Below are 24,153 nucleotides of genomic sequence, written 5' to 3'. Positions count from 1 at the left end.
TTGATGAATGTTGGCGATATCAACTCGGTCCCTTTTTTGCACGAAATTCAGGTCCACGTTCGCCTTTTTCGATGAACTCACGATCATACAACTCGTAAATGGCTGTTTTCTTTAGAGTATCATTATGGAAACAGCTTCCCAACATTCATAAGGTTTTCCTTAACATTGAATCCATTTTTAATGCAAATTTCAATGTAAATTCGTTAAGCATTCTAATCCACTTTTAAAATTGTAAACAAAAAATCGAAAACACGTGCAGAGATAGATTTACACAAGACGGTGTAACTTTTACAAATGTCAAATAATGCCCATAAAGTTTTGATAAGAAAGAAGGCGCAACATAATAAAACAGAAGAAAAAAAAAACAAGACTCCAGTAAGCTGAGTTACAGCATCATTTGGTGATTGTTCCGGGAACTTTTTGGTCAAGGTTTAATGTATGTTACAATGTTATTTTACGAGCTAGGTAATACCCAACATGCGCAACTTCGCCTCAATAAATATAGTTAAAATAATGAATTAAGTATACACTCCCTTAATTAAACACAGGGTCTGGTACTCGAAGTGTACAGGCATCAGCTGTTTGTTATTTGGCTAACTGACAGTCCAGAGTATTGTTTACAAGAGTGCGGAAGCATTTTGCCGAGAGTAAAGGTGAAAAAAGAAAACTAGTAATGGATTTCAAACGTAATAGTGTGATTGCATTATATTTGGCTGCAAGATCACACTTTTGTTCATGGTGGCGTTGCGAACCTCATAGAGGCGGTCATCAAAAGACTGCAACGTCACGTGAAACGGCAAATGGTTCAAAAAGTGAAGAAGCGATTTGAGTGAAATCCCCGACAAAGGATCAATCAAATGGCGAAAGAACTGAAAATATCTGACGGTAGCCTCCACCTGAAAAATGATCTCAAGGTCAAGCCTTACTAGATTCAAAAGGCGCATGATCTCACACCAAAGCAGCAACAAGTCAAACATAAGAGACCGAAAGACATTCGGGCAGCTTGCGATTCGTTTTTGCACCGTCTCAAGCCCATAGTCAAGACAAAAGGTGGTCATATCGAGCAAAAGTAAATTGATTCTTAATTTTGTATTATTTTCACATATTTTTTACTTTGAGTTAAGGAAAAGTAATTCTCCAAACTAAATTTCTGACCTTTGGTTAATCTATTTTAATCTATTAACATGTTTTGACAATTTATTCGTTCCTCGTTTAATTTCAGTAACTTTTTTATTAAAAAAACATTTACTCTCATACAAAAACCAACTCAAAATTTGAGTTTCACACTTTGTGCAATTTGGAAAATATTCAAAAAGTTTTCTTCAAAAGTTCACAACTTTTAATCGAAATTTTTAGAAACATTTTGTGTATGTAGTTTCAATATTGCTGTAATGAAATGCAAGTTTCAAGTGGCTTGAAAATCGTATTGATTTTAAATTTGTATTATTTTGCTGGAGACGGGTTCAGCAATCTTAAAAAAAAGCCTATTAAAGCTTTCTCAAACACTTGTCTTGTGGTACCCGTTTAGTAATTGTTGTTTTCAAAAATATGCTAGGATTGGAACTTTCTCAAAGAACGTTCGTTTGATCGTAATTTTAAATTTTGTTTTATTAAATTGCTTGTTAATTTTCAGATACGTACAAAACTTCACAGGAACACTCTGCAGTTTACGCCAGAGCATTTATGAAAATGTCTTCAAAGCCGATTCAGTGGTTTCCGAGCGCATAGGGAACACAAAGCACATAACCGAACAAACATATATCACGAATTATGTGTGAATGTTTGTTTGTTTGCATATACCCAGCCAGCCAAATGCGCATCGCTCCGAATATGGTATAAAAGGGTAGTCCTGAAGAGCACCGCATAGGAGCGTTTAGGAATCACATTGAGTCTTTTTTGTTATCTTGCTGATCTTTATTATTTTTGCATTCACTTACTAATTACAATTAGTTTAAAAAAAAAATCAAAACACTCCGTCTATATGTATTATCTTCGGATGATTTAGGGAATTTATTTTAAAAATAGAGAAGTCCGCACGAAGATTGCAGATTATCAAAGGGAGCTTTCCGAGACGCCACATTTAGACACGGGCACATTTAGAAACTCTTATCGGAACTTTCCTAGGTGGACACTAGCCTTCCAGAGCGTCCTAATATTGCTTCGCGCGGACTCCGGTGGTTGGCTGGGTAACTCTTTTGCAGTAGTTTTTTCTTGCTGCTCATAAATTATAAGCACGTTTGTATGTGTTTGTAGAGTTATGCAGACGCCTTCACACAGGGGATTAGTAGCGACAAGAAATACGTTCATATATTCATATAGAAGGTGGTGCAAAATTAATTTTGTTTTTGAATAGCTCCTTTTTTAATAAATAAATAAATGATTTCGAGTGATGGACATCTTTATTTAGACCTTTATGTGCGCTTCATTGCTTGTTTGTTTGTATACTGCAGCGTGTGACGCCATTTGCGAAAATTATAAGTCTTCCGATAAGGTGATCAATTTTGCGCCACCTTGTATTTACGTGTAGATAAGACATATATTGCCATATGTATAAATATTTGCGCTCCTCCACATACCAACTTTATAATAATTTAGTATATTTGCATATGGCTATACCAATAAAGTTAATTTTGTGCTTTCACCAACTATACGCGCGGTTTAGGGGAAAGTTAGGTAAATAAAATCAATCAGAAATCCGACTAGCATGCATACTTTACTACTACATTACTACATTTCCTGCATTTCTCGCTGGACGAGATTCCTATCCCGTCAGCAGGCCTATTATAATTCTACAATTTCTTCGAGTTTCTTCGAGGTAGTACAAATGGAGTACGACTGTAATTGTCCTGATTACACGTGATCTTTCCATTCCTGCAAGTGGACAGACTCCCCCATATTGTACTGAATTTGAGTCGCAGGTAAGTAAATCTGGAAATATGCTTGGTTAGAGAGAAATTCGAAAACTTTATTCATGGAATTCTAAGATTTTAGCTGTGGATTTATGCGCCTGGGAATGTTTCTATTGGAGGATACAATTTTCACTCGCCAAATGGGGGCGTTTTTGTTTCAAGGTACTCTTCGAGTTAATCAAGTGAATGACCCCAAAAGTATTTCTTTTCTGATGAAAAGTACTCTGGAGAGATGAATCGACTAGAAAATGGTGCAATGAAGTGGTCCATTTGAAAATTTTGAATTTGAATTTTAAATGCGGCAGTGTTACTTTATATGTGATGGCAACACGTTTTGTCACAAAATGATTGCAACAATGCCAACGTCAAGCGTTTTGTCAGTAAAATGTTGACAATCTAATGGTCATCACTAACTAATCAAGCGCTAAATAAAAGCTATTGAAATGAATGTGGGAAAATAAGTTTTTATTTAATTAGTACTACTTTGACGATTAATATTTTTTTGATTTGTTTTAACGTAGAATTGAGTTCAAATCAGCCCAGGTTATTTGCTCATATTGCCATCTGCAGTATTTCAACAGCTCATCAGCTGAGTATCAGCAGCAGGTTATCGAAAAATTAACAGGGTCGCAATATTTCTGTACGTACACCGCACGAAAAAACTATAAGACCAAGATGGTTATTATGATATCTACTGAAGCAATAATAGAAAAATATCCCAAAAAGCCTATGTGTTACATATCCAAAAAAATTAATAGTATTAAGTGTATAGAACTTCCAGACGAAGTACTTATTACTTTTTTGTATGATAATTTCGATGAGGGATGGCCTTCACAGCATGCCAACTCAGCCATTTATGCATACAATGCAACAAAAGAGTTTTGGTAGCGAAAAAAATACCAATTTTAGAATTGGCTGACTGAACAGCCTTGCCCTTAATTTAATCCAAAATGTATGAGCAATACTTTGTCAATCGGTTTTCAAAAATGGAAGGCAGTTTGATAGCGCTAAGTGAAGTGAGGTTATTGTCGGATGGTCAAAAATGTATCAAAATATTATAAAAAGCTTAATCAAATGGATGTCTCGAAACGAAAATCAAACTACTAAGCTCCAAATTATAAGCTACCTCAAGAATTCTTTGAATTTGGTTTATTTTAAATTTAGTAACATTGATTTTATACTTTGTTCGTTCTGTATTTTTTTCTTTTCGTAATAATTAATTTAAGTGTAGTGAAATGTGTGCTCAGTTCTGGATAAAAACGTTATAAAAATCACTTATCATTAAAAGTTTAAATATTAAAATCATAAATTGTTGTTACAATATATAAGAAATTTAGTTGGTCTTATAATTTTAAGGGCAGCCAATACAAAAAAACACTCCGTTCAAAGTGTTAAACAATAGCGTTTGTTGCCAATTGTGGGAAAATGCAACACCTTATCTAAATATTTATGCAAAACGTTCAGTAGCTGAAATATATATTAATGTTGGAATTGAAAGTGGTGTCTTATTAAAGGAGTTGTTGTTCTTGCAACTGCTTAAGGGACTCCCTATCAAAACTGGTAAGGTTTAAATCTTCGACTATAAACCAACTACTACAGATCCCGTAATCAGCCAACCGCATATTTAAAATCGAATTTTGAAAAAAGTGGTACGTAGCGCTTTTGAAATTTGTCCTTCGGCGTATTTATTTCATTCTTTTTCCGCGTACTACTGCTCCGAGATTGCTAACGACTTTCTATTTTCGAAAACATGTTTTATAATAATCACTTTTTGTTAATTTTCAACTTATTTTACTTATTATATTTTATAATAAATTCCATTAATATAACATCACTTTTTTGTTTTTTTTTCTGTCTTTATTATGTTTCTTTGTAACCTTTCATTTTGTTCGACAGCGAATGTAAAAAGTCCGATGTCAAGGCCAGAAATTAATTTGTTTCTCTAATTGAATTATGGAGATTACCACTTTTCTGCAAGGGCATATCATTTGAATCAATAACTGTAAGAAATATGAAAGAATAGCTCGACTAAAATAGAGAAATTAACCTACATATTCACCATAAAAAGTAATGTAGGTAAATTTTCTCCTTTGAAAAAGCTTTGTCAGTGGAGTTGGTTGGCCTGATAATCCGCTGAATACTTAAATCTTTAATATTCAGAAATTTGTATGTTAGAAAAATTAGGTACATACTGGCAGCATTTTGTGCAAAAGAATATGCGTTTTTACGGGGTTGAATGCAAAATTTAATAATTTGCATACCGTGAAAGGACAACATTTTTTCGTAGAAATGAAAACACCATTAGCCAACTATAAATTTTCGTTACTTTGTAAGAACTCTCAGCTCGGTTTAAGTTTGGATAAAAGTTACAACATTTTTTAAGGTTATTCACACATAATTTTTTTTCGTTGGGGAATAAGTTCGTAGTGTTTTAACGAAGACTTTTAATTAAACAAAATACAATAAATATATCAATAAGTTAATTAATTATATATTCGCCCTTTCTGTTTACAACTTTTTCCCACCTCTCAATCAATTTGTTGATGCTGTTCCACCAAAAATCGCATGATCTGGTGTGAAAGAAGTTATTGAGCCAGTTTTTAGGGACCTCTTTGCTATAGAAGGTAACCCCCTTTATATGGCTTGACAGGGAGCGAAGAAGATGGTTTTGACGACTTGTGCAACAGGATGTCCAGCCTTGTCGTGAAGAAGGATGGTTTATTCATGTCGATTTGGTATTTTTAGTCGAATAGCCTCACTCTTTCCGAGCGTGTCCCGTGCACCACGCCGTCCCAGTCCTACCAAACACATATCACGATCTTCTTTGGGTGAAGATCCGGCTGGATTCTCTGCTTTGGTGTATCTTCTGGAGCCACGCACTCCTTGTTTTGCTTCATATTGATGTATATGCACTATTTCTCATCTCCCGTGACAATTCGGTAGAAAAAGCACTGTTTATGACCGCGTTTTGCTCGTTCCCATGACAGTCGGTTCTTCGTAATCGGATCGACCCGGATTATAATATATATATGGCCAAGGACTGTCACTTCTGCAGCATTCCCCGTATATGTATGGGTGAGCGAGATACTGAGAAGCAGTTTGAAGGCGACTTTATTTGTTTTTTTCGTTGAACTCGTGAGGCACCCCGGCTCCTAATTTTTCGGTAAATCCCATTGATCAAAGGTGATTGGGAATTGTTTTATGATCGCAGCTCATTTTTCCGCCAATTCGGTAAATCCCATTGATCAAAGGTGATTGGGAATTGTTTTATGATCGCAGCTCATTTTTCCGCCAGTTTAGCGACCGTTCTCCTTCTAAAGTGATTTAAGACGTTCTTCATCGAATTCAGAAGGCTTTCCGCTGCGGGACGCGTCATCGACGTCAAGTAACCAAACCATTTTCGTGCTGTAGAATCGCCTATGATACCTTCTTCACACACGTCGCAAATGTCCCTGGCTGCTTCGGCAGCTTTTAGACATCGATGAAAAGCAAAGAATATGAGGTGTCGAAAATGTTGATTTGTGTCTCCAAGATATTCCATTTATAAGCCTCAAAACTTATAAAAAATTGAATAGCTCATAAATACAATTAACATAGTTTTGTAGAGTAGAGCAGAATTGGATTGAATGAATACTTACCCTTTGACAAACAGCAAACAAATCGTTGTAAAATAAAAGAAAATATGAAAATGCTATGAACATATTCGCCAACGCAATATATAAGGTGAAGTCCAAAATAAACAAGACTGGCGTCATAAAACTGTTTTTGATGGCGCCATATTTTTAATGAGTTAGTGCGTTGGAAGTTACGTCCCTATCTGACTTCCAGTGAAAGCTTGTTGACATTCGGTTCAGTAGAAGCGAAGTTATTGCGTCTAATGTGTCAGTATGTTTGTGTCATCGGCATTATGAATTGCTGCCGCACCCCCGTTTTCACCTGATCTGGCTTCCCGAGACTTTTCCTTGTTCCCTAACATGAAGAAATGGCTCGCGGGAAAAAATTTAGTTCAAATGAGGAAATCAGCGCCGAGATAGAGATGTATTTTGGAGAGTTCCACAGTTCCTATTTTTTCGATGGTTTAAAAAAATGGCCGGAGCATTGAAAAAAGTGTATTTTTCTAAAACGGGACTATATTGAAAAAAAAAATGTAAATGGTGTCTTCATTTCTAACATGGGTACTTATTTTACCCCCTCGTATATGTGGAAATACTGTATTCAGCTTAAAGCATAATGTGCTTATACTTCTTAGAGTCAAACAATCCAAGCAAGGCCAAACAAATTTGTGGATACCATATCCACTGGTTTGAAGAATAGGCGAACTCCCTCTAACTCCACTCTTACTGCCCATGTAAAGGAATCACTTGATTAATCAAATTAATAAAATTAAATTATAATAGAAAATAATCTGAAAATTTCCGTTTTTTGGTTGTTTTGGAAACCGTTTCCCCGCCATCATTGTGTCGCCCACATAGTAAATCGGATATGTATGTAGTTCATTAGATAGGCCGCTATACAGGTCTAGCCTTGCATTCCCCTCGTATACGTGAAATCCCAAATGGCATGAGTCACCTATGCACTTCTAGAAACCACTGTGTGTGTGTGCTTGTTAAGCTGTTCCTACATGGCGCTGTTGCAATGTCGGACTAAAACATTTCCAACTCACCATAAAGCAAAAGCGAGACCAATAACAGGAGCACAACTACTATCACAATCTTCATGTTATATTCGCCATGACCGCGTCCTTCTCCGTTGTTGCCTTTAATGAAGATCCTGTGTAATATTTGTTATTTAATACCCAACGAAGCATTTATAATGATGTAAAATACCATCAAACCAACCACTTTGACGACGATAGGGAGTTTGCTTCCGCAGCTGATTCAGCATAGTCACACCCTGCTGTTCCTTGTCACAGAATTATCTTTGTGGTTGCTGCAGCTGCTGTTTTGCATGGTCCACTTTGCTGTGAAGCACGTCGGGTACACTGTAAGCAGTGAAGTGCATGTGGTTGGATGCGCGCTGATCTGTGGTCGGCGATGACGATATTCCTTGCCGTTGGCTGCAAATGCTGGTGAAAGGGTTCCCTCGAACGTTGTAGGTGTCTTAAAGCAAAATGTTCATAAGGAAATCTTTCATTTACAAGCTTGTTGTTTTTGTTGTTAACTTTGTCGTTCCCTTACTACCAGAGCTAGCTCATGTACATGTTGATATGGGAATTAGATTTATGCTTGACTGCTGTGCGAGTGCCACACGTTGCATTGCCTGTACAGATTCCAGGGTTAAGCGCAGCTTTCGTATAAAACTCTAATTTATTTCAACATATTTTATAGGCAGTTAAAGAGTTATTGACGTGTAGGAAATTGAGATTGCTCGCTTGATTACGCGCAACGAACCAGAGTATGGCAAATGCACGAGCACAAAATGATGTATGTAAGTATGTGCATCCTATACTTGTATGAGTATATAAGTATGAGTGGACAGGCATACTATTTCAAAGAAGTTATAAGTCATTCGCAGTCAATGGTGAAAATTCGATTAAACCGTTACAGACATTAAAAATATTGTGATCATGGTAAATGGCGATTGTGAGAATGTATATTTACGTACGAGATTTTCATTGTAAAAAAAACTGAGTGGAGACGTTTCTTAAGAATTAATACTCAAAAACTAAAATAATGTAAAGGGATTTATTTCCTTCACAACATTTTTATTGCAAATTATTTGTCATCTCTATTTATGCTGTATTAGGTGTAGAACTCGACATCTGAAGGATTTACAATGCAATTCACTCGCTTATTCAGTCTACATAAATAAATGAAAGAACTGTCTTCATATAGGAAAATAGGTTTTTTTCCTCATAATTAGAGAATCTATATACAGGGTGAGTCAGCTTACGCAGATGACGTAGCAATCGCCGTTAAAGGCAAATATCCTAACACCCTTATGGATATTCTGCGCTCTAACATGGCCACGCTTAGAAGCTGGACTGAGAGCAGGGGACTCGATATAAACCCCTCAAAAACTCAAATAATTCTCTTTACAAAGAAACATAGGCTCCCTATAATCTCCCCGCTAACTTTTAAGGGTGTGGAGATTCCTTTGAAAGAGAATGTCAAGTACCTAGGACTCATATTAGACAGGAAACTCACGTGGAAATCTAATATTGAGGAAAGAGTTAAGAAGGCCAACGTTGCATTATACACTTGCAAAAAAGCGGTCGGTATCAAATGGGGACTAACACCCCGTATTACGCACTGGCTCTATACTTCGGTAGTTAAGCCAATCTTAATGTACAGAATACTTGTATGGTGGCCATCTGCTCAAAAGGCGACTTACGCTAAAACCATGAGTAAGGTCCAAAGAACAGCTTTTTTGTGCATCTCTGGCGCTTTAAGGACTACTCCAAACAAAGCGCTGGAAGTGCTAATCAACTTACCTGCCCTAAATCTGGTAGGAAAACACGTGGCCGCCGCCTCGGCGCTCAGATTAAAAAGTATGGCGCTATGGAAAGACCGGTGCTTTGGCCACGCTTCCATTTTGCACTCTCTGAATAGTCATAAACAAGAAATAGACTACTCTCTCCCTAGACTCACCTTTGAAAGACTCTTCAAGACGAGTATACCGTCAAGAAGGGAGTGGCATACAACAAGGCCATGGAGAAGGGGAGAATTAAACTTTTATTCAGATGGCTCCAAGCTAGACGATAAGGTTGGCTACGGAGTTTTCTCGAAGGAATTAGGACTGGAACTATCCGTTCGACTACCAGACTACTGCAGCGTCTATCAGGCAGAGGTACTAGCTATAAAAGATGTGGCTACATACCTAAATACTCACGCCCTAACAAAAACGATTATAAATATATTCTCGGATAGCCAGGCGGCCATCAAATCAATGAATGCTAAGATCGAAGGTTGCACAGGAATGCCGGGCAGCTCTAAATGATATTAGTGACGTATTCAAGGTCAGCCTTATTTGGGTTCCGGGACATAGAGATATTGAAGGAAACTGTAAAGCAGATGAGCTAGCCAGAAAGGGTACCGCTCTCCAACTGCTGAAAGTACCATTGGAATACCCATGGCCACGAGTAAACTAATAATAAAAAACCACTTTATCCAAGAGGCCAATAGGTCATGGAGAAATGAAGATACGTGTCTAACAGCTAGGCTACTATGGCCGCAAATAAACAAGAAAAGAACAAAGGAATTGCTTAGTCTCTCAAGAGACAATATCTCGAAGGTCGTGGCTTGTTTAACCGGTCACTGGCTATTTGGCAGGCATTCCTCGAGACTAGGAGTTTTCTCCCATGAATATTGCAGAAGTTGCAGAGATGAGGAAGAGGAAGAAACAGTTGAGCACTTCCTTTAAAATTGTCCAGCCCTAGCTAAAATCAGAGCAGGTTGTCTAGGTAAATACTTTTTTAATTCTCTTACAGAACTGTCTGGCGTGGGGTTGGCATCAATACTACGCTTCATAAGAGCCACGAAATGGTTCCACGAAGGAAGATAAATGAGGTTCCCGTGTAGCACAGTGGTATCACAACGGACCTGTAAGGTCTAAGTGAGTTGGTCGTGCAGACCGACTGCCACCATAACCTAACCCTAACCTACAGGGTGAGTCATATGTTAGTCTTTTCCCCTGGAAACCTTGACAGAAAGTCAGTAACATATCGGATCCCCACAGCGAAATGAATCGCTCTAAGGTTGAGTATCATTGGAAAATATTGCTAACTTATGTATATCCAAAATCAATGTTGTATACTCCAAACAGGGGTAAGTCAAAATCATATTTTACGAAGTGAATTTTCATCTCGACGGCTATATTAACAAGCATAACTGTTGCATATGGTGATCAGAAACCCCGCATGTGATCGTTGAGAAACGAATGCATCCCAAGAGAGGAAAGTTTTATTTTATAACACTGGCATTAATCCATTTTTCTTTGAAAATGTCGGAAACGCCATTTCGGTCAAGGTTGAGTGCTGCAAACATGATGATCAATAGTTCCTCCTTCAATCTGTGGGCTGCGTCTTGCAGTTCGTCCAAAATTGGAGGGCTTTTTATGAGAAGCGTTTTATTGGCAGATATACGTCCGCTTGTCAAAAAAATACTTTTGTATCTTGCGGTGTTTCATACATAAAGGGTGCTCAGATCGGAGGTACTTTTTCCAATAAGGTTTTTTGCAAGGTTACACGTGCCTACTGCCAAACTTAATACATACTTTTTCTTATCATTCATTCACATTTCATCATGGAAAAACTTATGCCTCAACAACGCTTAAAAATCGTACAATTGCATTACGAAAAAGCGACGCTCTGTTAAAGGGGTTCATCGCGCACTCAGGCCAATTTAAGGTGTTCAGCGATGAGGCCCATTTTGGCTTAATGGCTACGTCAATAAGAAAATTTGCCGTATTTGGGTTGAAGAGCGTCTCGAAGACATTCAAGAACAGCCGTTACATCTATTGAAAACAAGCGTTTGGAGAGGCCAATATTTGGTTCGAACAAAACGGCGCTAGTTGCTATACAGCCCGTAAAACAATGAGTTTACAGCGTCGTCGTTCCGGTAAGCAATTTATCTCTCGTCTCGGGCCAGTGAATTGGCCAACAAGATCGTGTGATATCTCACCTTTGCACTTTTATTTACGGGTTTTTTGTAGGGCACTGGAAACCAACATTACTAAAGCTATTCACGAGATACCTACCGAAGCCCTTCAGCGAGTCATTCGAAGTAGCGGCCAACATTTGAAAGGGATTATCTTTAAAAAACAAATTACCTGAATTTCAATTCAAAATCTGGTACCTCTAAATTAATTACAGGTTTAATATATGGTATTGTCACATTGTGTAAGTAAACCTTATATAAAAAAAATTGTGTTGTTGTAGAAGATATTAAGCGCTCTTTCCTCTCAAATTAATACCTTAAATGTAAAAATTTGAAAAAAAAACGTTTTAAACAAAAAAAAATATTTTTTTTATAAACCAAGATTTGATGAACAAGAAATTAGTAATTAGTAATAATATTGATGTAAAACAAGAAAATCCCTTTAACCTATAAGCTTATAAAATGTGAGGTTTTTAGTTTTTCGAAGATGTGATCCCTAATAGCACCTGTAATAAAATTTTGTGCAAAATAGGTTATGTATTATTTAATTGGAAGGCACAAATTAATTTTAAATAATTTTTTACCAAAGCTCTTTTTTCGAACTTCGATTGGAGGGTAGCCTCGAAAATCATAGAAATTACTTTTTTGCTCTAACATCCGTCCGAATGCTGTAAAGTCTAATTAATGATTATTTTAATCAAGAACCAGGCGGACCAGTTTCTATGTAAAATCGGTCGCTAAATCTGAAAATCAAAAAAAAAAAAAAAAATATCTACAATATTATAGTTTATTTATGAAATGTAATGTATTTTCAAAATGTATATATATATAGGGCATTAATCAGGTGTATGGCTAATCATAGTGTATGGCTGAACCACCACCACTTGCGCTCTCTGAGAGGTGTAAGTCGGCGTTCGATATCCAATTGTCTAGCCACCAAATGCGCAGGATGTATCTCAGGCTGCTTTTTACAAGCAGCTTTAGAACAGTTTGCTGTTAGTCACAATGTTTCACAAGCATAGAGAAGAACAGTCTTAACATTTGAATTAAAGATTAAAAGTCTGGTGGTGCGCAAGCTGATTTGTTTGGGCAGCCAAAGGTGAATTTCTTGCTTTCTGCAGCCTTGTGAAAACATCTCTTTTGCATGCCCCATCTGCGATGAATTGGCCACGGAGATAGTTAAACCCGCTGACTTTGTCGATGTTATTCTCTATAATACCAAAAGACGAGTCAATTGCATATAAAGGGTTTTCCAGTAACAGGTGTTATAGGTGAATGGATTGCACTATCTAAAGATGATTAACGATTTTTTATGGCTGGAATTGGATGGTATTGATCTGCGTTGAGAAAGCAGTGCTCTATCGTTGGCGAAATCTAAGTCATCAAGATTTTCTATTGAAATAGAGTGCCCCAACAATCCGCTTCTAATTAATTATCAACTGAAGTGGTTAGAACTTCATCAATGGCTGCTAGAAAAATAAACGGGGATAAGCTGCAACCCTGCCTCACACCGGCTTTATTTCGTACGGGTTCCGTTAAGACAAATTCGACACTCAAAAGCCTTCTATTGCGTCTTCTTTAAGTCGACAACTTTGTCAGTAGTAAGAAACACCATATATTGATCAAATGCTTTCTCATAGTCAATGAGAACCAGGTACAGAGATTCTTGTAACCGGTGATTTTTTAGCTACTATATTTTTCAACAGTTGGTTTAAACAGCTGACGCACGTTTCGTGTTTTGTTTCACTGTCAAACATCTTCAGTTTGGTCTATAATTTAACCATGAATCGTCTTACAAACGAACAATGCCTGCAAATCATTGAATTTTATTATAAAAATTGGCATAAAACCACCAACACGCTTACGTAGAGTGCGAACTGAAGAAAATATCGCAGCTGTATCGGCCAGTGTTAATGATGACCAATTATCGATTCGTCGCCGTTAGCAGCAATTGGGCCTCTGTTACTCAACAACGTGGAAAATTTTGCGAAAGGATTTAGGTGTGAAGCCGTTCAAAATACAGTTGGTGCAAGAATTGAAGCCGAACGAATGGGCTCTTGCAAAGTTGGCCGAAGATCCACTTTTTTATCGAAAAATTGTGTTCAGTGACGAAGCTCATTTTTGGATCAATGGGTACGTAAATAAGCAGAATTGTCGATTTTGGAGTGAAGATCAGCCAGAAGAATTGCAAGAGCTACCAATGTATCCCGAAAAGGTCACTGTTTGGTGCGGCTTATGGGCTGGAAGTATCATTGGACCGTACTTCTTCAAAGATGCTGCGAATCGTAACGTAACTGTGAATGAGATACCGGCCGAAACATTGGAAAGAGTATGCCAAAATTGGACTAAGCGGATGGACCATTTGAAGTGCAGTCACGGTCAACATTTGCATGAAATAATCTTCAAACATTAAATTATATGGACTGTACTATCGATTTAAATAAAAATTTCATGCATTTTTCTGAATTTTACGTTTGTTTTTTTTTTTGAAAAAAATTTCTTATAGCTCTTCTTATAGCTCAGTTAATCCGATGCACTTAGAAGGAAATTGAAGCAAGTCACGCAATTGGGTTTAAGTCACATACATATGTACAGATGTATTTTCTTTTGATCAATTCGACACTAAGCTCAGGTATGACTTTTATATATTATGTATGCAATTGCCTACAGTGCACATATAAGTATGTATCTTTGAATATTTTATGCGCTCTACTCACTTCCAGTTCATTGCCTCTGTTCATCATTTATTTCTTCCGCGCAATTCGCAATGCATTAAAATGATTAAATCAATGACTGGAGTACTACGATAATTCAGTAATCGATGAACCCAATGACTCTTCTTTAACCGCATAGCCGCTTAATTTGTTGAAATAACTTTAATATAATTCAATGCTTTCTATCGGTAGTGGTATTCTCTTTCTGGTTTAATCACAGTGAACATTTGTAATAAGACACCATTAAGCTGACAATGAACGGGAAACACCTGAGGCGTAACATCCACTCTATTAACGAGATTAGCCACATAAACACATTTGCACAACCCCTTGTACATATGAACGATGCGATAAAGGGAAAGTGCTTATGTGTGTACCAAATTACACCTGCAATGTAAGCTTGTACACTCCTAGGGCAGCTACGACAAATTTATGGTGTTAGCAAATGTTGTGAGGAGGCAAGTGCTGCTTGGCAAACGCGCTAAACTTTGATCTGTGTTATCAATAAACAGTACACTAATACATATGATATCTTTGATATTCTACCTACGTACATCCCAGTAGCTTGACAAAATCGTGAGTGGGAGATTTACGGTGTGAAGCGATTGTAATTCTCAGCAACTGGCCGGAAGGCAGCTATACTAAGTGCTTAGCAAACAAGCATTGATTAATTTGTTGATAGAGGCTAACATGGTCACTGAATTGATCACATTCCACACAGTTGCAATTCACTACAACAACAACGCACGAAAGGAAATCCACAACAGTAAAAGCTGTGGAAATTGTTACTTTCAGCAAGGCGAGTTTGTCGTGAATTGTCGATTTGAATATGATTACAAAATGTTTCGGGAGGAATACATATCAAAGTGTTTCTCAAAGAACTTATTGCAAGGGTTTGAAAGTAGGCCCTTTCACAATGATACTGCAAATTATTTTGAAATCCTAATAGCATGTCTTTTTAGAAATTCAAAAAGATATAATATTTTAAGAATAATGTAATTGAATAGACTCAGCCGGCAATCTAACATAGCGAAACTTCTATTCTAAACATTACCTGTTGATACCTGGGAAAATTTGAGCAATCGAATGGTTCTTTTTAATCTTTTTGATTCTTTCCTTTTTGTCTTTAGTCTGCTTATAGATTTGCCCGTGGTAGAATGTCTATGCCGTGCCTGTTTTTTCGGACTGTGTGATTTTGCTCCTGAGCTGAAGTTTGAGCTGTGCTTGTAAACGTGGCAACTTATAGCAATGGATAATGCGCTGACATCCTAATGTGGTTTGGACTCTACGAAGGAGTGTCGTCGCGGGCTTGTGATGAATACATGTTACGGTATTCTATTAGTCGAGTACCTTGAACTTACCGAATACCACAAAAATTTGGTTTTGTTATGAGAAGGTGTTTGCTGTTATTGAAAGCGTTTGTTGCGTGGGTCATTTGTTGTTGTTTATATATATATATATATATATATATATATATATATATATATATATAATTGGCGCGTACACCCTTTTTGGGTATTTGGCCGAGCTCCTCCTTCAATTTATTGCGTGCCTCTTGATGTTGTTTCACAAATGGAGGGACCTACAGTTTCGAGCCGACTCCGAACGGCAGATATTTTTACGAGGAGCTTTTATTTCCATTCGGCTATTGCGGCCACCTTACTGATATATTCTTAATTAGCGACTAGCGCCGTTTTATTACCACTATAGTGCCTTGTTTTTTTTCTTTTTAAGTAAGATCCATTTTGTGAGATTCACATATAACAGGAAATTTTATATTTCTAGGTCTGAGATTTCGTTAGTTTGTTGTAGGCAAGATTTGCCGAAAGAGTGAAGTCTTGTTCTGGCTAAACCTGGATATTCGCATAAATAGTGGAAAAGACTTTGCTTTACCCCCTCCGCCTCCTTGCAGGTAATTCGTCCTCTGGATGTTGTACGACGGCCATGTTTTTTCATGTTGTAGTACATATCGTCCCCTTAGTATAACAATAGCCTATATGCTCATAGGCTATTATTTTTTTATTGAATTTTTGGATTCTCCATCGTCGATTTTATATGTGGTCAAAATTTTGTCAAATTCTAGTTCCACAAAGTGGGTCAAAACGTCAGTCAAAAAATAATAAATATTTACAGACATAACGAGATTTGAGTGAGAGCTACTTTCGACAAAAAGTTTGAAATTCATTTTCTCAAAACATCAAAAAATTTATAGGCTATTTTAATACTAAGGGGACGATATAATAGTTAATTGCTTCCACCTCCTTTCAGCTAAAGCATATCAGGGTGAATGGGGTGGAAATCGCCTATGCTATGTCTAGTGTCGAACTTTTTCTTGCTAGCTTGTCTGCTTTCTCATTATCCTCTATATTCCTGTATCCGGGAACCCATATCACAGTGATTTGAAGCCAATGACCAAACAGTTCTAGTTCCTTTCCACACTCTGAAACTAGTTTGGAGGAAATGGAATTGGAATCTAAAGCCTTGAAAGCTGCTTGACTGTCTGAAAAGACAGCTACCCTTGCACCAGTTTCTTTGTAGAGTTTCAGTGATTTGCAAGCTTTCCTGATTGCTAATAGTTCTGCCTGGAACGCGCTGGCATAGTCAGCCCAGTCAGAAGTCGAATTGATTTGGATAAGTTGAGCGGTTCCGAATACTGGACAGATCCCACACCATAGTTCATTTTAAAACCGCCAGTGTGGGTACGTCTACCAATCAGTTTCCCTTTCCTCCATTCGGCTCTCGGCGGAAAACGTACCGTAAAGTCTTTGTCGAAGTTGAGGTCGGGGTGTGAAGTCTTTTTTTTTTTTTTTGCGCAGTGAGGGTCCCTGTAGGAGGACCTTGCTGTGACCGCACAATTTTGTTGTCCAGCTTCTTATATCTTATATCTCTAAGCCTCACCGCCCTGCATATGGCGATTGTTTTTATGTGCAAATCTAATGGTAACAGATGTGTTAGTAAGACTGGTTCTAAGCGCTCCTGTGGTTAAGATACATGCTGATATATGTATGTAGCTAAAAGCTAAACAAGGTTTGGTTGTACAAGGTGGCGCAAAAGTAACCTTGCGATGTTTTTTGGCTGTAATTTAAAAAAAAATGAAAAACTTTGATTCTTGTTGTGGATTATTTTTAATTGGCCTTTTAATTTTTTTTACATCAAGTCGAGAATATGATGCCATGTAAATGGCCGCCGCCACAGTTGATTGCCATTTGAGCCTTTTTTATGTCATTTTCCATCACTTTGACCAAAACTTCCGGCGATAGGCCTCACATTTTTGACGGATATTGTCTGTAAGAGCTGCAAGAGTCTGAGACTTGCTAACATAAACCCGCGACTTCCAAAAGCCCCACAAAAAGAAGTCTGGAGCGGTCAAATCAGGCGATCTTGCTGGCCAGTGCAAATCGTCAAAACGGGAGATTAGGCGCCCGGGAAATGCATCCTTCAGTATATCGGTTGTGGCACGTGCAGTGTGTGCCGTTGCACCGTCCTGTTGGAACAACATGTTTTCTAATCCCAATTCATCAAGTTGCGGCAAAAATAACTCGTTGATCATTGCTCCGTAGCGCTCACCATTCACAGTAACCGTTTGGCCCGCGACGTCTTCGACTCCTCCAGCGAAAACAGCACACCATACAGTGACTTTGAGCGAGTGTAATGACTCTTCGTGGGTTACACGCGGATTTTCAGTGCCCCAGAAGCATAAATTTTGCTTATTTACGTACCCGCTAAGATGGAAATGGGCCTCATCACTCATGATTATTTTTGATGAAAAATCATCTTCCTCTTGGTGGTGATTAAGGATGGCTTGAGCGTATGTTAGACGCGATTGGCTGTCAGCAGCTAACAGCTGATGCACCGTCTGGACTTTGTACGGAAACATTTTCAAATCTTGGAACAAAATTCGCTGTAAAGACAGTCCGGCGCTTCCATGACATCTTCGGCTACAGCAGCAATATTCTCTGCAGAACGGCTACTCTGGGGTCTGCCACGCCTGGCAGCATCTCCTGTTGTGCCAGTCTCTTCGAGGCGAGCGGCTAAACGTCGTAGTGTTTCACCAGTAGGCGTTGGACGGCGAGGAAATCTGCGACGAAATTCAAGTTGTGCCAAAGTCACCGACCGATTATTGGTCAAATAAATAGTCAGCAATATTCCGCGTTCTGGAGCAGTGTAGCGTAACATTGTTTATTAACGTGTATTTCGCATGTGTTTACTACACAAATCTCAAAACAGAACTGACATTAGCGGCCAATCGCAAAATTTATAGCATTTTCTGATGGGAGGATTACTATAGCGCCACCTGTTATATATTTCTTTTCCATAGTGGACTACTATATGTTACTATCGATTTTACAGGATATCAGTCTTGAAGTCCCCATTTTTTACGCAGCATTCTCTTACATGTGTAAAGTGTTATAGTAGCTTTCTTCACCCTGTATTCTACATTGGGTCTCCAGCTGAGTTTGGGAATGGATAAAATCTAAGTATCTTGCTTTTTGGGCTATCGTAAGACTAACTCCGTTTAATTTGGGAGACTAAAGTCTGGTATCTTGGTTTCCTTAGTGAGTAGCATCAGTTCTGTTTTGTTCTGGCTTACTTTTTAACCTCGGTCTGTGGCCTAATTTCAAAGTAATCCCAAAACTATTTATTTCCATAATCTCGTTGATTATGGTTGGAAACATTCCTAAAATAATCACTATGTCATCCGCATACGCCACTGCCTTAATTCCCTTTCGGTCGAACTTGGAAAGTGTATTGTTGATAACTAATAACCACAGCAGAAGGGATAAAAGTCCCCCTGTGGAGTTCTCCTGTTAACAGAGCGTTTGGCTGTGTTACTGCTCATCTCTCGGATGATTATTTTACCTTTAAGCTTGTTGCTTGTCCAATCGTTGAGACCTAGAGCCTCAGTAATGGAACTTGTGTTAATGTTGCTGAAGGCATCCTCTATGTCGAGAAAGATGTTATGTGAGTATTGTTTGAATTCTATGCTTCTCTCTATTGTACTTACAACCTCGTGGTAACTCATGCACATAATTCCATGAGGGTGTAACTAGTTCCACTCTTTTTCTGACAACTTAATAAAAATCGCCCAAACTTGGTATCGGATATAACCCACGCTCACTTTTCATGCTTTATTCCAAAAATTAATGGTCAGAACAAATTAAATTTGACTGAAATGTGAGCGAGCACATACGGACCTCATTACTTATTCAACATAAATTTGATAGATTCAGTTTCTTTGTCACCATTTGATACAATTAATGTACAGTACACCTGCTACGGGTAGTTTTGTTTTATAAGAGCAGCCACATATTACGGGCATCAACATTATAGATGTAAGCTTACGCATATACTGAAATTAACTTACATTTATGGGTGTTATAATGGCCAAGTGGTCGGGCAGCCTCCTATGTAGCTAGCAAAGAAAATAGTGAAAAGGGAAACATTTACTATCCCAAATAATGGAAGGATTGATCCGCACTTCGACATTTCAAGTATTGCTGCGTAAAACCATTTTAGGTTTTCTATTGGCACGTTAATGGCATTACGGAAGTGACATAAATCTTTTTTACAACTTTGACAAGTCGACGTTTAGGTTATACAAGATTGCATACCGAAAGCAAGAGTAAAAAAGTCTACAGAGGCGAGACAATTTGTTAAGGCAAGTCTACGACAGCCAAAATTAATGGGCATCCGCAATCGACCCAAATATACGCAATCATATACATATCTACATACATGCACATGCAACCTTTTGTAGTTGGACCCCTAAACGCTTTACCTAACAGCGCGAAACATACAGCACTCCGTACATATATACGTTTTGCTATAAACTAATAGAAACAACATTTTATGATAGGCATTAACAAATTTGAGAAATTGCCCCTAAACGCTAAATTAAAAGTTTGTGCAAATTTACCACCATTAAGATAGTAGAATAAATAAAAAAAGGATGTGTGACATACCTACATAGGAAATTATGCGGCGAGGTACAGTCTGTCTAATAAAGGGTTATCAATTTAGAGGTATTAGGTTTTAAATTGAAATAAAACAACAACACGATTCAAATTGATTGGGTAGTCTTTGTTATTTTTGTGTTGAACCATTCATGATAGTTATTGTATTTTTTAAAGATAATCCCTTTGAAATGTTGGCCGCAAGTGCGCCGTAATTCGGCTATCGGTAAACACCAATTTTGAATGATTCGTTGAAAGACTTCGTTCGGTATCTCGTGCATGAGTTTAGTAATGTTAACTTTCAATACCTCAATCGAAGCTGGTTTATCTTTAAAGCATTTAGACTTTACATAATCCTATAAGTAAAAGTCCAAAGGTGTGATATCACACAATCTTGGTGGCCAATCCACTGGTCCGAGACCAGAGATAAATTGCATTGTTGTGGAGATTACGGGCTTCAATTTCCGGTTCAAACAAAAGTTTATCATGGCGCGATAGCATTCGCCATTCACTGTTACATTGGCGCCAGACTTATCTTTGAAGAAATATTGGGAATCATCCTCCAGCCTATAGGCCGCATCCAATGGTTGTTTTCAAATATGGCAATTTTGCTCATTGTCGTAGCTATTAAGCCAAAAATAGGCCTCATCGCTGAACGCCATGAGTTGGCTTGAGCGCACAGTGAATACTTTACACAGAACGTAGACTTTCGTAGTGCAAATGAACGATTTGTAAAAGTTGTTGAGGCGTAAGTCTTTCTATGATAAAATATTAATGAATACTGAAAAAAAAATTATGTATTTAGTTTGACAGTAGGCACGCGTGATCTGTCAAAAAAATCATATTAGAAAGAGTACCTCCAATCTGATCACTCTTTTGAAGCGTGACCCCCATAACTAAGAAACAATTTGATTCTAACCAATTGCATTCAAAAAAAATCTACAGTCACCATCATTTGCTATAATTTCTTCACATCTTCGGGTCATACGTTGGGTTAATTTTTGGGCAAATTGTGAAGGTAATCAGTTCCAAATCAACAAAATTTGTCTTGTTAACTGTTTAGCCGTACATATTTGTTTTCCTTCGAGTTAAGCTTAACTAACCCGAGCATTTTCAATAAGATTGACTTCAATAGGCATTCGGCGACCGTGAATTCCAACTTCATCTTGCTGTTTCCATTATAAAGGGTTTTTCAATTGGCGCGGGTCGATTTTGGCGCCCTATGGCGGCCATTCTGTTTTGGTGACATCTGTCAAATCTTTTGTTTATTATTCAGTTGTTTATGCCAAATCATCATGGCAAGTTACACGATTGAACAGCACGTTCATATGATATAACTTTATTATCAAAATGAGTGTTCATTAACGCAAACGTTGCGCGCATTGCGCCCATTTTTCGGTAGACGTGGTGGCCCTTCAAAGTCGACTCTTCAACGTTTGGTGGCCAAATTTGAGACGACCGGGTCAGTAAACAATCAGCCAACACCCGTACGTTCAAGGAACGCAAGATCAGCCGAGAACATTGCCGCGGTCCGTGAAAGTGTACAGCAGAACCCGAGGCAGTATATTCCTCGCCGTGCACAAGAACTTGGCCTTTCGCAGACTTCAACTTGGCGAATTTTGCGTTGGGACTTGGGCCTACACCCGTACAAGATCCAACTGACCCAGGAGCTCAAAGTAGATGACCATAGACAACGCCGTTTGTTCGCTGACTGGGCTTCGAATCGTTTGGAAGAGAACTCCAGTTTTGGGCAAAAAATCATCTTTAGTGACGAGGCGCATTTTTGGATGAATGGCTGTGTTAACAAACAAAATTGCCATATATGGGACGACACCAATCCACACGAGGTTCACCAGGTGATAATGTATCCTCAAAAGGTTACCGTTTGGTGTGGATTTTGGGCCCGCGAGCGCTACACAACGATGATAACCAATTTATTATGGCCCATATTGAACCATATGGACCTAGACGACATGTGGTTCCAGCAGGACGGCGCTACGTGCCACACAGCAAACGCCTGCATGAACGATTTGAGGTTAAGGTTATCTCTCGCAGGGGTGATTTGAATTGGCCACCAAGGTCATGCGATTTGACCCCGCTAGACTTTTTCCTGTGGGGTTTCTTGAAGTCTCAGGTCTATGCAAATAAACCACAATCGACCGATGCTCTAAAGGTGAACATAACACAGGCCATCGCACAAATTCAGCCGGATCTATGCGGAAGAGTCATTGAAAATTGGACCACTCGGATCCGTTCCATCGTAAGAAGCCGAGGCGGGCATTTGAATGATGTCATATTCCACACTTAATGGCATATATGCGTCTTTCAAATAAAAAAATAATTTTGTCAATGACTCACACACAGCTTGTTTTATTTCATTTCAACATCTACCCGCCCTTATTGAAAAACCCTTTATATGTACAACTTCGGCTTCGATGCTTGGAATCGTTGTCGTCTTATAAAATACAAGATTGGCCAGTTCTTCCAAACATCTTCGCGGTTGACGTGCTTTCTGGTCATTTTTATTCATCTTAATTGGCGGTAAACACAAATAAATGGCCGAATATGAACCTTAATTGGATGGTTAACAGTTCGAAGATATCGATTACACGCAGTTCAACAAGGCCGACTGGTGGAAGGAAGATTCAGAAAGAAACATACATTCGTGAATTTTACTTTTGTCTAATTCCGTTCTGACTTTGCCTAAGCACATGGAAGTATTTTTTCAATGTGCTCCGGAATTTGAGATCTTCTGCATGTAAACGTCCTCGAATCGTGGTTTTGAACCCATTAATACCACTTTTCTTTGAAACTGCTTCAGCTTCACCCAACGATTAGTTCGGCTTCGTCACAAACAAATCAATGATCTTTCTGATCTTGCTTTCGGGAGGCATTTTTTGGTCCTCGTTCGGGGAAGTCGTGAACGTTTTAAACTTCGGTGTAGCTTTACGCCCCTTTATTTATGAACAGCTTTGCCTTATTGAAATATTTTGCTGCAGATTCACGTGACATTTTGGACTTTAAGGGTGTCTACATAGGAACACCGATTCAAATTCTTTTTCATACATGCAACTCTTATTTGTTTACAACGTTTGTTTTCTAAATTTCTCACACAACTAACAAACTGCTCAATCCGTAGTGTGAAAAGGATGCACCTATTTAGCAGAACTTAATTTTTTTTATAACAGATCTCTAAGTTTGAATTCTTTTTCTATTAAAAAGCCTGTACACAGTAGAAAAATCTTATTTACATTCACATTTTTTTAATACTCGGAAAAGTCTATCGGATTTTTTTTATATTCGGTACATACAGAAATATTAAGTATAATTTCGTAAGGAACAAAAATTTTCCAGAAAATGGAGTCCATATAGTTGGCTCTGAAATATATATGTATAGTATGTATTATATTATATTCAAATTAGAGCAGATGGAGAAATCTAATATTCTTTTGCTACGAAAGCTGTGTTGCTCGTCGAGGAAGTCGTAGAAAGAGTCGATTTTTGCCTGTACCCTGTACTCGCCTCTACTGACAGCATGACACTCAACAAATTATTTAACAGCTATTTTCGATTATTTTTTCAATCGGAAGTACAAAATACATTTTTAAATTCGTTGTGCGTTTTTGTATTTTCCATAAATAGAGGTCGTGCAGTTTTATGCTGCTTCCGAACAAATACACTCGGAGGTTTCCCATTGTCTGCTGTGGGATGACCCGGAGTTTTGAACCTGTGTCCTTCTAAATGGTAGTCACGCACTAGCCCATTTGGCTACTAGCATAATTACGGACTATAAAACCGATTGCAAAAAGCCGTTAAAAAAATAACATAAATTGGAAGCATCGATTTTATCCGCAACTTTTTCCTATACGACGATCAACTGTGCGCTTATTGACTCATACAACATTTTAGGCGCATACCCATATGTCGTCCCCTTAGTATAAAAATAGCCTATGTGCTCATAGGCTATTATTTTTTTATT

This window comes from Anastrepha obliqua, chromosome 3, assembly GCF_027943255.1.
Source record: "Anastrepha obliqua isolate idAnaObli1 chromosome 3, idAnaObli1_1.0, whole genome shotgun sequence".
NCBI lineage: Eukaryota > Metazoa > Arthropoda > Insecta > Diptera > Tephritidae > Anastrepha > Anastrepha obliqua.
Note: the sequence above shows the minus strand (reverse complement) of the source record.